Consider the following 11840-nt stretch of genomic DNA (forward strand, 5'->3'; position numbering starts at 1 on the left):
GATCAGTGACCATTGACAGACAAGAAACTAATAAGGCCAGGCCCCAGGAGTGCCCAGGCTTACTGCAGCGCTTGCAGTGTGTAGAACGGGTAGGGAGAGCCTGGGCAAGCACTGCAGAGCCTTGGAGGTCAGTTCAGAGTTTGGGGAACTTAGTGCTCAGGACATAGTACTGGAGAACGCTGAAAGAGAGAATTTTGGGGCTTCTGAAAAAATGTCATCCCCCATCTTTTGAAGTGTTCACCCAGTCAGCCAGCCAGCCACAGACCCTCATCTAAGAGTAAAGAAACCACTTGAATCTAAGGACAGATTCATCAACTATAATGAAGATGCTACTATTCACATAAGACCTGATGGGTGCCTATTTCCACCAGCCAGATGGAATACTCCCTCAGCTGTGGAGAAGGGTCCTTAGACCCAGCTTAAACACTGCTCAGTTCCACCTAACCCCTTACATGTATGTATGTATGTATGTATGTATGTATCTATCTATCTATCTATCTATCTATCTATCTATCTATCTATTCCTCTCTCTCTCAAGACAGTCTCATTATATAGCCTTGAGTTGGGATTAAAGGTCTCCCCACCTGACCTGGTCCTTTCTTCCTGTTTTGTGTTTGGAGCGGAAGACAAGATTCCACACATTATTTTTGTTTTGTTTTATTATCTTTTAAATTGTGTGTGTGTGTGTGTGTGTGTGTGTGTATCTGTGTATCTGTGTGTGTCTGTGTTTGTATGTAGAAATGTGCATATCTGTGTGAGTGCCCTGGTCCAGAAGAGCATGTCAGGTCTCTTAGAGCTGGAATTACAGGTAGTTGTAAGCCTCCCCATAAGGGTGGTAGGAGCTTGGATCCTCTAGAAAACTCAAATGCTTTGTCATCAGCTGAGCTGTGTCTCCAGCCCTCAACTTCACACATTTTAAGTAAATAATCTATCACTGAGCTACACCCTCAGCTCCTGGCCTATCAAATCTTAAAACAGGCTAGGAAAGAGTAAAATCTCATTAAGCAAGTAAATGCATCCCAGAGAAGCACAAGAATATTTATATAAATCCAAAAATAGCCAGCCCAACAAAACACAACATTCACAATGTCAGGAGACTCTAGCAAAACAATTACCAGCAAGACAAAAATGACCCATTACGAGAGGGAAAAAATCAATTGAAATGAAGCCCAAATTGACACGTAAGTGATAATTAGACAAAGACAAATAGTTATTACAGCTCTCTTCCATATGTTGTAAGTAGAGATTTGGAATGTGTTGGGGATAGATTCTAATGCTTTGTCTTATTTTGGATCCGAGAAACCTGTGCTTCCAGACCTGAGGGTCCCTGCCCCCAGATGGCGTGATAATAAAGAATTGTCATACAGCCAATGGCTGTTCATAAAGATGGAGGCGGGACTTTTAGATTTAGCAGGCAAGGGGGCAGGAGAAGGAGGAGAGACAGAGAATCGCAGTCAGATGTGAGAACTGCAGGAAAGAAAACAACCAGCCATGTAAGAATTTGGGGGTTGGGGGGGAGGAATGGCCCTAGCGGCCACTTCCCAATTGGGTCTCAGGTAGCAGAGATGAAATGTTGATTTAGCAAGTTGACTCGGAAAAGTTGGAGGGAAGATGTATGCTACTGAGCTGGTCAAGGCATATTAAAATTAGCTGGCGTGTGTGTGTGTGTGTGTGTGTGTGTGTGTGTGTGTGTGTGTGTGTGTCTTTCATTCTCAAATCCAGAGAGCTCTTGGGCTGGTGCTCGCAATCAACCTGACAGGAGCCAAAGCAGTTTAACTAATTCTCCACTGCGGGAAAGTATAAAAATATCCTCCTTGAACTAGTGGTCATGAAAACTAAAATGTCTGAGAAAAGAAAAAATTCAGTGGATAAAATCAACAGTTTAAAAAATCGCACTGTGTGTGCGTGTGCGTGCGTGTGCGTGTGTGTGTGTAGACATAACAATAGGGTCTGAGGACATAGTTTAAAGGTAGAACATTTGCCTGGCATACTCAAAATTCTAGATTTCAATTCTAACCCATGAGAACATAGTAACAGAAATTATACAAAAAGAATACCAAGAAAAATATATAAATGCATAAAATCATACAAAATATAAACCACACTGAAACTATGTCACTTCTAATTATCTAAAATCATGGGCAAAGACCAAACCAAACAAACAATAACAAAAACCCGAAGACAAGGGACAGGAATAACCACAGACACTCTTAGTTCTAGCTCTTGGGAAGCAGAGACAGGAGGATCTCTGTAAGTTCAAGACCAATCTGATCTTCATAGTTAGTTCCAGACCAGCCAGGGCTGCAGAGTAGTGAAAGACCTTGTCTTAACCCAACCAAGCAATCAACAAACAAAGAAACTAGTCATCAAAGAAAAACAAGCAAGAGGGTACTTTAAAAAAAAAAAAACTCTTAATTTGTTTATTTATGGTTTGCTGGGAACACATGTGCAATTACCTGTGTTGGGCAAGGGGACATGGCAGAACTTCTCCACAATATGAATCAGGTCGTCAGGCTTGCAGGCAAGTGTCTTTACTCACTGAGGCAGCTCACTGGCCTTTACAATTATTTTTCGAGACAAGGTTCATCCTGTAGTCCAGCCTGGCTATGCTGGCTAGTTTTTACATCAACTTCATAGAAGCTAGAGTCATCTGAGACGAGGTCACCTCACTGAGAAAATGCCTCCATAAGATCTGGCTATAGACAAGTCTGTAGAGCATTTCTTAATTAGTGATTGATGGGGAGGGCCCAGCCCATTGTGGGTGTGGCCAACCCTGGGTGGATGGTCCTGGGTTCTATAAGAAAGCATGTTGAGCAAGCAGTGAGGAGCAAGCCAGTAAACAGCGTTCTTCCTCCGTGGCCTCTGCATCAGCTTTTGTCTCCAGGTTCCTACCCTACCTTGAGTTCCTGCCCTGACTGCATTCAGTGATGATGTAATATGGAAGTATAATTGAAATAAACACTTTCACACCCAAGCTGGTTTTGGTCATGGTGTTTCATCACAGCAATAGAAATTCTAACTAAGACACTGGCCTAGAATTCATTGTGCAGCCAAGATTGACCTTGACCATGAAGTCATTCTCTGGCCTTCACCTCTTAAGGGATAGAATTACAGGTATGAGTCACCACACACTGCTAGTTTATCATTTGTAAAACTTGTTTTGGGCTAGACATAGTGGCACATGTTTATAATACCAATACTTGGGTGATAGAGGCAGGAGGAGCATATGTTCAAGTCCAGCCTAGGCTATATGAGGCCTTACCTCAAAAGCAAACAAAAAGATACCAGCAGCACTGTTATTTTATGGGCACACGTGAAGAAAACAGTGTGCAGATGTTACTTTAGATCCACCTTCCTTCCCCCTGCTCTTTGACCATCCCATCTTCCCCTCAAAGCATGCTGCTCCTGTCTAAGTCGCTGTGCCCCTGTCACCACGCACGCACTCTGGTATCTACATCTCTGAGAAAAACCATCTCAGCTCATCCTCGGTTTCTAGTCTCCATTTCCTGACTCTTGCTTCTTCCTCTTCCACTGACAGCGTCTACTGTGGCTTTCACTCCAGCGTCTCTACCAACCACAGTTTCTCTTGTTAGACTCACCAAGACTTGTGTTTATTAAGTTAAATGGATTCTTTTTACGTCTCATCTAGCTTGATTTTTTTTTTTTCCGTACAGAGTTTCTCTGAGTAACAGTCCTGGATCTGTAGATTGAGCAGGCTGTCCTCAAACTCGTAGAGATCTGCCTACCTCTCCCTCTTTAGTGCTGGGATTACACATGTTCACCACTGCCACTGCCCAGTGTAGCTTACTCTTTTTATCTTACTAATTTTATCACAGTAGTAGGATTGGGTTTAGGGGCTCACACATATTGGAAGTCCAGTACCACTGCTCAAATCCCCGCTCTCTTTGACAGGGTCTTGCACAGTTTAGCTTTGACCTCTTCACCCTAAAGACCTGGACCTTGAAAGCTCTTTTCTTTCCGTCATTTCCCAACGTTGACTATCCTCTCCTGTAATATTTACCACTTCCTCCTTGGCTCCTAGGACACAGCACTGCTTTCCTTCCTTCTTGCCTCTCTTGTACCTCCTTATCAGGTTGATAGATAGAGACCTTCTTTTCACCACAACTTCTTAATGCCAGAGTCCCTGCCATTGGCTTCAAGGCTCTCTACATACTTCTTTTGACAATCTTACCAAGCATCATAACTTTAATACATTTGCATACCAATAACTCCCAGAGTCTAGTCACTCTTAAGTACCTGGAGTGGGCTGGTTACAGAACTCCACAGGATCCAAAACCCAAGATACTCAAATCTCTTGTGTAAAATGGCGGAGTATTTGCATATAATTGATATATATCGTCCTATACACTTTAAATTGTCTTGGGGTTGCCTATAATACCTAATACAATATAAATAACATATGCATTGTTGACACATTTTTGTAAAATTATTTGAAACAGGATCTTACATAGCCCAGGCAAGTCTCAAACTGACTTGAAACTGAGACTGACCTTGAACTCCTTCCCTTCTTTATCTCCTGAGAACTGGGGTTACAGGTACCTAGCTTTATGCAGTTCTGGGGATCACGCCTGGGGTTTGTGTATTCCTGTATACTTGGTGTGCACTCTACAGAGTGCTTTATTTTATACTACGGAGTGCCCAGTTTTATCACCATTATCTTGTTTAAAGAATACTAACAGTGGGCTGGAGAGCTGGCCCAGCAGGTATGAGCACTTGGTGCTCTTATACAGGACCAGGATTCAACTCTCAGAATCTACCTGGTGGTTGACACCTGTCTCTGTGACCCCAGTTCCTAGCGATCCAATGCTCTCATCTGGCCTCTGACACAGGCAAAACACTCATACACAAAATAAAAGATGTAGGAATAGCTGGGCAGTGGTGGTACATGCCTTTAATCCCAGCACTTGGGAGGCAGAGGCAGATGGATTTCTGAGTTCGAGGCCATCCTGGTCTACAGAGTGAGTTCCAGGACAGCCAGGGCTATACAGAGAAACCCTGTCTCGAAAAACCAAAAAAAAAAAAAAAAAAAAAAAAAAAAAAAAACTAGGAATAATGCTTATATGCACTGTATGAAGACACCCTATGGTTAGATAAAATAAAAAACCAATGGCATATATCAAAGGCAGGGAAGGTGGGAGTTCCAGGAGAGATAGGCACTCTGGGATTCCCCACACCTGACTCAGAGGAAGTCAGACATTTGCAACTGAGGAAAGGTAACCAGCTATGTGGTAGAACACAGATTAATATAAATGGGTTAAATAAAATAAGTTAAGAACTACTTGGAAAGCAAGCCTAGCTTAAGGCTTACGCATTAATTTATAAGTAAATAAGCCTCCATGTCATTGTTCCAGAGCTGGAGTGGGCATAGAAAAGCCCAAATGATTACAAACGGTATCCAACATAAGGGCTCCTAAAATCCAAGCTTAGAGCCTAAGAAAAAGCCCAGAGTGGAAAGGTAAGGGAACAAACACTTCCCAGAGCAGCTTCCTAGCCAGCGAGGTGGTCCTTTCAACAGAGGGCAAACCAGAGCCTTAGTGCACTTTCCAGGCACACCAGAGGGACTGGGCAATGCTTAGCTGGGTCCCTCAGCTCTCAAGAGCTGTAGCCCACAGGAAACCAGCTTACACCCTATGCCTGCTGGAAAAGCCTGCAGCTGTCCAGAGCTGGGGCAGCCTGTGCTACATGGCCTAGAAATAGCTGCTTAAGAGCTCCCAAGGAGCTTAGAGGCTTAGGTGTATTATTACTTGGTGAGCTGAGGCCTAGAGCCAGAACAGGCATTAGCAGGCCCTGATGCAGCCCTGAGCCACCTTCTCAGAGAGAGCGGAAGTCAGAGTCAGGTCAAGCCCAGTGTGGCACCGCCGGTAGGATGGTGGGTGAAAGCCTGCAGCTGCCCAGAGAAAGGGACCAACCTGAGGGAAGCAGAGCCAGCAGCCTGCACAAAATGCTAGCTGATGTGCACAAAGACACGATGGTTGCCAGCTACAAACTGATGTAGACAGTTGAAAAAAAAATAAAAAGTCATCAGACTTGCTAGGATACTTGGGAAGTCCTCAAAAAAGAAAGTAAGGTAATATTAAAAAGAAAATACTTTCTGTGTTAAAAATGGAGAAAACCCCAATGACAAAGGGCATTTGGATCCCGTGTAATTTTGTTTCACTTATCAGCATACAGATAATTATTTTTTCAATAATGATTGCAAGTTTATATATTCTTTGTTTTGTTTTGTTTTGTTTTTTGTGTTTTTTTTTTTTTTTTGAGACAGGGTTTCTCTGTGTAGCCCTGGCTGTCCTGGAACTCACTCTTGTAGATCAGGCTGGCCTCGAACTCAGAAATCTGCCTGCCTCTGCCTCCCAAGTGCTGGGATTAAAGGCGTGCGCCACCACTGCCCGGCCAAGTTTATATATTCTTTTTAAAAGAAATAAGAAGAAAGCAGACTTTGATAAGGAAAGGACTGAAAATTTTTTCTATATTACAAACAATAGAATGAAATTTAGACAATCCTTTGAATCATGAAGAAATTTCAAATGAATCCAATCCAAAGTCTCCAGCACCATCTTCTGTCAAGACTGCAAAAAGACAGTCTATATCCATTACAAAACCTAAAATCAGCCATACTGAGATGGAGATGAAAGAAATCCACAAGGTTATCAAGAATTCAGGCAGCCTACAGAGGCCCAGGACTTAAAGAGATTTAGAGAAGCAATAATGACCTATGGCTTACACTTGACATATGTAAAATCGATATTTAATAACTGGGCCACTCAAAATTGTATAATTCCAAAAGATTGGAGAGATTTGATGACAGCCATCTTAGAGCCTGGCCCTCAGCTACAATGGCTAACATGGTGGAAAGACAAGACTTCAGTTGTGGAGCAATGAAATAGGACTAGAGGCATTGATATTGTTTAGGATCAACTACTAGGTGAAGGTTTGTATTCTGAATTGAGATTACAGATACCCTTGGTTGCTGTTCTAGAACAATGTCATACAATGGCCTTAAACGCTTAGGGCAAGGTTGAGCAACAGAGACGAGCTGAATCATTTATAAAGATAATCCAAATGAATCTTTCAAATGAATCTTTCACTGACTTTTTACAAAGATTGACTTCAGCTCTAAATAAAGCGATATCAGATCCAACTGCTAGAGAAAGTTTAATTGAATCTCTAGCTTTTGAAAATGTTAATGCTGAATGCAAAAAGGCTAGTAGACCTTTAAAGGCCAGAGCAGCACCTCTTTATGAATGGATTAAAACTACTGTGGATATAAAATCTAATGCTCACAACTCAGTTGTGGTTGGACAAATAATTACTGAAGATACAAAACCACAAAATACCCATTGCTGTGGCTGTACAACATCAGGTCACTCCCCAAAGGACTGTAGACAAACAGATCATAAGGATAAATTCTATAATAATCATAAGAAAGCTTTCTGCAAAGTGTAGAAGATGTGGAAGGAACAGTAATATGGCTCATGAATGTAGGCCATCCAAAGACATTTGAGGCAATTCTTCAACATTGGAAAGCAGACTAAGGTGCCTTGCTCAAGGCCCAACAAAGAACCAACATGAGTCATTCATCTGTTTCCTATCCACCAAGGAAAGACTGTTCTGAAAAACAGCTAGAAAAATCAAAGCCTGATAGGACACACAGAGCTGCTCAAAATGCAAACAACAAGTTAATAGAGATAGAGCAGTTCCTATGCATAAAATAAGAGATTCTAAAGATACGGGAAAAAAATCCAGATAGTTTAGCAAGATACTATAAATGATAAGAGACCAAAGTTAAAATTACAGTTACATGGAATTGAGATTGAAGGCTTGGTGAATAAAGGAGCAGGTGTAACGATAATTTCACAAGATTCCTGGGATCAAACTTGGCCACTTTAAAGGTTATCAATATAGCTCCTAGAAATTGGGACATTGCCTCAGGTAAAACAAAATCTAAAATGGATTAAATGTAAAGAACAATAAGGTCAATTAGGAAAATTAAGGCCATATGTGGCTAATATATCCACAAATCAAAGGAGAAGAAACCTATTGCAACAGTGAGAAGCACGCTTGGCATTCCTCCAACTCTAGAAACAGGCTGTAAAAAAGGAGACGTTCCTAATTAGGAAATCTTAAAAATTTTAAAATGTTATTGAAGACAGTTACTGACAAGGCTATCCATAAGCAGGATACAACAGACTCTTCAGCTTTGTATTGAGAAGTTGCTACCTAGATCATCAGCTGCCCTAACGCTAAAGTGGCAAACTGACAAACCTGTCTGGGTAGGAAAATGGCCTATGACACACAGAAAGTTACTGACACTAGAAAAGCTAGTCCAAGAGCAGCTGGAGGCTCATTATACAGAAGAGTTCACAAGCCCTTAGAACTCTCCTATTAAAAAGAAACCTGGAAGATGGAGGATGTTAACAGATCTGAGAGCAATAAATAAAATCATCCAGCAAATGGGCTCTTTACAGCCTAGAAGTCAATTGCCTTCCTTGTTACCTAATAAAGTGGCCTATTATAGTGATTGATTTAAAAGATTGCTTTTTCACAGTCCCTTTGCATGTGCATGACAGGGAAAGGTTTGCTTGCTCAATGCCTATTTATAAAAATTGCAAGGCTGTTAAAAGATATCACGGGAGGATCTTGCCATAAGGATTGTTAAACAGTCCTACGTTATGACAATATTTTGCACAACAGCTATTAGGTATAATTCATAAGTAGTTTCCTCAATCCATAATTTACCATCATAGGAATCATATTTTGGTGGCTGATTAAGTTGCAAATACCTTAGGAAAGTTATTTGATGAAGTAAAGAGAATTTTGTCTTGCTGGGGATTACAGATTGCTCCTGAAAAACTAAAAAGATTCTATTAATTATCTAAAGTATAAGATGGTTCTGCAAAAGAGTTAACCACAGAAAATACAAATCAGGAGAGACCAGTTACGAACTCTTAGTGTTTTTCAAAGCTTGCTAGAAGATATTAATTGGCTAAGGCTTGCAATTAGATCAACTACTCAAGAGGTAAGCAATTTATCTCAAACCTTATAAAGACTTAAAGAGTTCAAGTTCAAAATTATTAGCTGAGGCTGACAGAGAATTGACTCTGGTAGAAAAAAAATTACAAGATTCACACATGGACCGTTTAGATCCAAAAATAGCTTGTATTTTAGTTATTTTGTCTTCTACTCGTTCTCCCTGTTAGGAATTGGTTCTAATGCTTTGTCTTAATTCTGCCCTCAAAATTGGGAATCTGCATGTCCAAACGCTGAAGGTACCTGCAGGGGGTACAGAGCCTAACGTATCTCAGACAGTAGAAACTTAGGCCTTGATCTCACTATTAAAAATTAATTGTGTAAAAAACAGCAGCAACAACAAAAAAAGCAGGAGATTGTGGAGGAGCACTATCTCAATAAATAATATTTTTTAGATTGTTTTAATTGCTGTGAGTTGTTTTAATTATCAAAATGAAGATGACTATAAGTTTGGTGGTATTTATGATATTAAAATTCATCTGGGAGAGAGGTCAAGCTATACCTTTAATAATTTCCAATTACTGGGCCAAAGACATGTTATTTTGGGAGAGAGACTCTGTATTTGTGTTGACAGGAAAGGAGAAAAGGCTTTGGACCCCTTCTAGAGTGATATAGATCATATATGACAGGGGAAGACCCCCCTGGCTCTTGGCTACAGTCTGCAGTTAAAGCAAGGGCAGCTTTTGCCCAGTGGCAGCTTGCTACATTTGAAGCAAACTCAGTAAGGAGGTTTTCTGATGCTCATCATCTTTGAAGTAGAAATGGGAGTACTCCCAGGGGCAGACCCGTCTCATTGTCCAAAAAGAAGCTTAAATTGATAAGACATCTTTAAGTGCCATTTTCTAAAGTGGAAATTTCTGGTTTCTTTTTTCTTTCTTTCTTTCTTTTTTTTTTTTTTTTCAGTTTTTCGAGACAGGGTTTCTCTGTATATCTCTGGCTGTCCTGGAACTCACTCTGTAGACCAGGCTGACCTCAAACTCAGAAATCTGCCTGCCTCTGCCTCCCAAGTGCTGGGATTAAAGGTGTGTGCCACCACTGCCCGGCAATTTCTGGTTTCTTAACAACTTAGTTGTGTCATGTGATGTTTTTCTGGAAGCTGAAATTTCTGGTTTCGTTGGAGACTCAGTTATGTCATATGATGTTTTGCTGAAGCAGACATGGTGAAAGGATGTTTTGCTGAAGCAGATACAGGTGAAAGGATAGCTTGCTGAAGCAAAGAACACATGATGTTTAGAAAGAATATAACTATGGCCCCAAGCCAGTGGAAAGAGGCTCTGGCATTGATTCTGTTGAGGCTTGGTCTGTTGCTCTGTATTGTAATGCTAAACTCTATACCAGAAGGTAGAGGCCTGTGAGCACTGTAACACTTGGGAAGTGCCTGAGGTGCTGGCTGTGCCCTTTGCTGTAGCCCAGGAAGTGCACTGAGAAATTTCTATCTGAGAGAGGCCTTCCCATGCCTTTTTGGCTACTGGCTATGCGTGGTTGTTAGGAGGTTTTTGTTGTTGGTGGTGGTGATGGTGGTGGTTTTTGTTTCTTTAACAGCTGCATTTCTTAGCCTCTTAGTATTAAACTGACATAGCTAGAGCTAGAAGCTGTTTTGTTTTGGGGAGAGGGTTGGTGCTTCCACTCAGTAACTATTCTCAGGTTGCTTGGGTTCTGTGCCCCACATAAGATGCTCCAGATATAAATTATTAAACTATTTCTATTACCATCTTGCTTTCAAATTAATGAAACTCAGACTATGATTTATTTATATAGCTTTTGTGCAGTTACTGGGGGATTACCCCTAATCTATTCCTATATGCTAGACTGTCTACTTCCCCAGCTGTACTCCCCAAATACTTGCCACTTGTGACTTCCTGGGCTATTTCTGTTCCATCAGCCTGTTCTGTTCTAATGCTTTGATTCTGTTGGGAATCTGCATTCCAGATGCTAAAGGTCCATGTCTCCATTTGTTTTTTGATAGATCAACAAATGCCAGCGTCCAATGGCTGGGCAAAGAGAGACACATCGAGACCCTTAGAGTTGCGAAGGCTAGGATGAAGGGGAAAGAAGAAGAAATCATTCCGATTGGGCGTAGGGTAACAGGCAGAGGATTAGAAGTTCCCATCCTTTGAGTAGCCAAGGCATTTTAAAATTAGCTGGTGTGTGTGTGTGTGTGTGTGTGTGTCCCATTCAAGAATCCAGATAGCTCCTGGGCAGGTGGGTGGGTGCGTGTGTGTCATTTTCCAGGAGCCAGAATGGTATAGCCCAAACTCAATGCTGTACTATCCTCAGGGTCCATTTTACTTGGTCACATGCTCCGGATCCATTACTTCTAATGGAGACCTCCTGTTCTGTCTTCTTCCTCCTTCCTTCTCCTTCCCTCTTCTTCTTCATCAGCCCTACTTGCCTAGTAACTCAAACTCTTGTCTACTTTCATTCACCTCAGTAATTGGCTGGAGCCATTTTCATTCAACCAATAATTCATGTATGTAAGATCTTGGCAGCCAGTATTTAGCATTTGAATACATAGCAGCACTGGACCAACACTTAGGCATTAATTCATAAATAAATAAGCCTCCATGTCATTATCTGGGCACTGGGGCAGGCATAGAAAATTCCAAATGGTTACAAAAAGAATAGGAAGAAAATGATTTTCAGGGCTCAAACAAGAAAAAAAAAAAGTCTGGTCCATGTCTTTAATCCCAGCACTCCCAAGGTAGAGGTGTATCTCTGTGATAGATCATAGGTAGGTAATTCACAGGTGGATCTTTGTGAGTTCAAGGCTAGCCTGGTCTATGTAGTGAATT

The sequence above is a fragment of the Grammomys surdaster genome, unplaced genomic scaffold, assembly GCF_004785775.1.
Source record: "Grammomys surdaster isolate TR1022 unplaced genomic scaffold, NIH_TR_1.0 170, whole genome shotgun sequence".
NCBI lineage: Eukaryota > Metazoa > Chordata > Mammalia > Rodentia > Muridae > Grammomys > Grammomys surdaster.